This window comes from Fulmarus glacialis, unplaced genomic scaffold (assembly GCF_000690835.1).
Source record: "Fulmarus glacialis isolate BGI_N327 unplaced genomic scaffold, ASM69083v1 scaffold36903, whole genome shotgun sequence".
NCBI lineage: Eukaryota > Metazoa > Chordata > Aves > Procellariiformes > Procellariidae > Fulmarus > Fulmarus glacialis.
The window spans coordinates 1-4,643 of record NW_009201645.1 but is presented as its reverse complement, the minus strand read 5'-3'; positions in this window follow the sequence as shown (position 1 = coordinate 4,643).

Here is a 4,643-nt window from a genome sequence, read left to right as displayed (position 1 = left end):
TTTTTTTTTAAATTGTTGAAAACCAGCCAGTCACACAGCGTGTGTCTGGATGGACCTCCTGGGGTACAGGGCCGGCTGTCCTGCAGCCACGTTTTGCTGGACATCCAGACTGGGAGTCTGCTGGAGGGTGTTGAGCTCCTCCAGCCCATGCACTTGGACTTCTCTTCTATAGAAAGGAAGGTCAAAAAAGACACGTGCCTGCAGAGGGATATGGTCCTCTTGTTCACATGCATGAATTCAGAAGAATGTCTAGGTCTGCTAAAAGACACCATCATAGATGAGATTATGGTCTCTTTAAAATCATTTAGCTTTTGAGAAGAGCATTGGACCAACAACACACAGTTTGAAGAAGATAGGCTTCCTCTTCCCCCACGTGCAGCACAGGAGCTGCATACCCACCACTTCGCCTTCCTGCGAGGCCAGCCAAGCTCAGGACGTTAATCTGGCCATGAGATGGCGCCAAGATCATACCAAAATGAACACTGGGGTGCAAACCTGCTCCCTCCCCTAAAGGTAGGGTGCTGGGAACTGCGCGAGACTCACACCAGAAATTAGTTTATTTGAAAATAACTTGTAGAAAGGTAGCATGAAGGCAAAGAGACGAGAAAAACAAGAGTTCAGAGCCCTGATCTCAAGGATAGGCATGTTTCATTCCCCTGGTTTTGCCACTGTGACCGGCTGTTTAAAAGATGCCTGGTAGTGGAGGCTGGGAAGGGCTGTGGAAGGCAGGTGGGCAGAAGGCTGCGGGCTCAGCTACCCTACTTACAGTGCTCCCCACAGGCTGCATCCTGGAGAGCCTTTGGCTCCTGTGCTCTGCACCTCCCAGGTCTCTGACCATGCAAGAGTTGCCTAAAGGACACAAGCAGCTTTTCTCTTAATAATACTAATAATAATGAAGTAGCGATTATGTTTTATAATGCCTGGACTGCAGGCTGAAGACACATCTCCCCTCTTCAGACCGGAGGGAACCTTGCCTTTTAATCACACTCTTACCCTCAGCATTATGGGGATCTTCTTGGGTTAACAGCTGAAGTCAAATGATTGCAGGAGCATCTTCACCTATATTTTTTAATGAAATTTCTAACCTCCAGGTGGTAGAGGAAAGCTTCAAAATGTGAAGTGATGGCTTCCTAAAGACTCAAAACCCAGAGCAAATAAAAAATACTTCCAAAGCTATGATATTTTTTCAACCAATTTCATACTGTTCAAGGGCTCAACTTGTGATTTTTTTTTTTATACCTGGGGTTGACAAAGCTGCTTCTTTTCTTATCTCCATCCCATAGTTTCTCAACTATTCTTGAGGACTACAGGCACTCTCAACAGAAGAAACATTAGCTTCCTCAGACTCAGCCACAGTTTAGAATTATGTCCTGCCACTACCTTCTCACTGCTCTTTGGCTGATTCCTTCCCCAGAAAGATACAAAGCCTGAACCTCAGGGTTTTATTATCTAATATTAATTAACTAATAATATATTAGCCAAGACAGCCCATCCCAGCGTTTGCTCAAGTCAAGAGTCACAGACACATACCCGCCATGACAGTCCTCTGCTGTTAAATACTAAATTGTTTTGGCTTTCTCAAAACACCACATAAACAGAATATTCCAGTGGAAAGGTATTCATGGCTCTGTGTTGTTTACTTTCTGTGGTACAAAATTAGCTCATAAATCAGTGAATTCATGGCAGCAGATTTACATTCTGCATTTAAATCTCCAGTGACTTGTGTGTTTGGTTCTTGGCTGGCATAACTCTGAATCTTTATAACCGAACACCTAAGTTGCTTTTTACTTTTACTCTCTGGATACCCATATAATGACGTTTGAAAGCTGGCTGTAGTCAGCACTCAGGGTATGTGGCAAGTTTTTCTTTTGGTATTCATTATTTTAGTTACGGTCTGGACATCATGTTGGTAAATGAGGCATTCTCTTTGTGTACGGATGCATGTGGCTGCCTTTCAGGAGGTGAATGATTTTACTGAGTCTTTGAAAAATAATAGATTTGTTGGAAATTAAATACATTTTTTTTTTGCTCCTGGTACGGCCTGAATATTAAAGTGGGGTAAAGGACTGTGATCTTTTTACTCACGCTGACAATCAGTTACTAACATGGGCGTCAGTGGATCTATTTGTGGAGGTGACTGCTTGCCAGCATGAATAAGAGGATCAAAATCTGGTCCAAAATTACTGCCATCTGATACTATTGCAATTGAGAGAACATATTTAAAACAGCCTGTGTCCAGGACATATTTTTTGTTGTGATGTTCTTGTGGGGTAGCAACAATTCCAGCTACTGCTGTGAAAGACAAGTGTTATGGCCAAACTGGCCAGAGAAACACAGCTTCATTGTGTTCTTCTGATGCGGTTTTGAGATGTTTGGTTCCTTTGCTCTTCCTTCTTTACTTCTCAAGAATAACATTGGTTACGCTGCATAACAGGTTTGGAGTTTTACCAACATTAAAAGCATAGCATTTAGGGCTCTATTCAATGTAAAAGCATTTATGTGGTCATTTTTCCAGAAAATGAAAACCGAGTATGTATTTCTGTCTGAATTTTTTTCAGCAATTTGAGGTAAGTTAAAATCTACCTGTCCAAAAAGATAACATTTGTAAAAATGTGTCTAACTATTGCACAGTAAAAATTTCTATGTAAAAATCAAATAGTGGCATACTCTCTGGTGTAAAGAGGTGTGTTTGCTGCTGCCTTCATATAGCTCAGGAGAACAGCACTGCTAAATAAGGCAATGGGACATAACTAAGGAGAAACATAGATGTCTGAATGCGAGTTGAGATTAAAGCAGCCAGTATAGATGAAATATACTCATTGCATCTCTGTGTACACTGAGTCCTGTAACCATTTTGACCTCAAACCCGCATGGAATAACAATGATCATACAGAGCAAGTAAATAATTATCCTTCTGCCCATCCAGCAAGAGCTTTTAAAGTACAGGATGGCTGAGTCAGTTGCCAGATACTGTTAAGGAAGGAATTTTCAGTGCCAGAAAAAACAAGGCAATTTGTGGATTTAGTTTTATTCCCTGCTCTCTGTGTTCTCTGTCCTTCAATTTTATTGATGACTGAAATTTTTCACTCCAATCAGTCAGATTCTGTGCTGTTTCTTTTGTGTGCAGTAGCGTCGGTCAGTGCGGCACATGTTGTACGATATCTTACAGTAAAGCTGAGAGACTTGTTCAAACAAAGATGATGCAAGTTGATCTGTTTCTGAAGAGACGTGAAACCATGGAGACCATGGAAACTGCTCAGCTCTGCCACATCCTTGTTCAGCGGCTGCCGCGGGAGCCTGGCAGCGCGTGCTGCCTGGGTCGGGGAAGGAGCCGAGGTCCCCGTGCAGCGCCGCTGGCCCCGGGGGCTGCCTGCTTCAGGGGAGAAAACTGCTGACTTCTGGGGCACCTGGGATCTGCCTGGGAGGCAAAATGTGTGTCATGCTGGAAGATAGTACTGGAAACTGTGAAAATCCTAGAGGATGGTTTACATACCTGGCTTTGTCGTCCCTCCTGTGCCACACTGTGGCCCAATGGACCTATCTGTGAGACAGTGGGGAGTGGAAGTATTAATGTTCCCAGCGCCCCACGTGAGAATGGTGCCTACCCAATCGTCTGGCCTTAGCCCAGAGGGGAATTGTTGTTAGTAAGTGCAAAGGTTTCATACTCCGAAAGGACAGCTTTCCTTACTGGATCTGAGAGCAATACCGCAGGGACTGACTGCTTCACCGCCATCCTGCCTATCAGTGCTGGCTAGCAGCTGTCATTAAGAACGTTAGCAGAAGGCATGGTTTGATTGACTAATTGTTTGTAGTTGTTTTAATGGGTGTCTGCACTTCCCTCTGAAGGGAAAGAAAAGGCAGTGAACCCCTCCAAGCCATGTCTCCAAAGCATCTGTAAGTATCATCTCATTGACTCTTAACCAGGAGAGAGGTCAATGGAAGTACGGTGCTCTGGATGAGCAGTGCATTGTTTCACCTTTTGGGGGGAGGCAGGGCTCAGGCAGTTCCTGTAAGCCATCATTACATGCATGAGCATTTTAGAATAACCCCTTACCATGTGTCGTTAGTCAGGATGTACCAGGACCTCCCACACAGAAACTGCAGGTTTCCATTACTTACTGTTTGAAAACCCCTTGTCGTAGGAGGGAAGAACCACACTGAACAAACACAGCCCTTAGTTCAGAGGTGCAGCAAGCAGATTGGGATCCCAGACTGCTAAGTGGGCACTTGTATGCTCTTATCCTCTTGGATAGAGAAGCATAGTCCGCTATAGCCATGGCATCACACACAGCAGGTACGATGGGCCAGAGGGGGAGAGAGCTTAGGCAGCACACTGCTAGTGCAGGGATGTTAAAATGTCTTCTTTTCATATTCTCCTCCGGACCTGTGTAAAATGAAAATTTTATCATCCCCAGTGGATTTAACCTGTACCCCCCACTTATTTCTTGATGTTGATTTTTTTTCTTGGATGATCACACCAAAGACAGCACCAATTCTTTGATACTGCTTGTGTGTTGTGTTTCTTTCCATCCATCAGGGTGTGGGTGGACCAGCATTCACGCTCTGAATTCTTTACAAAGGAGAAGGGACGTCTTGCTCAGGGTTAGGTAGTCATGGGGCGATCGGTGGAAGGATCGGGAGCA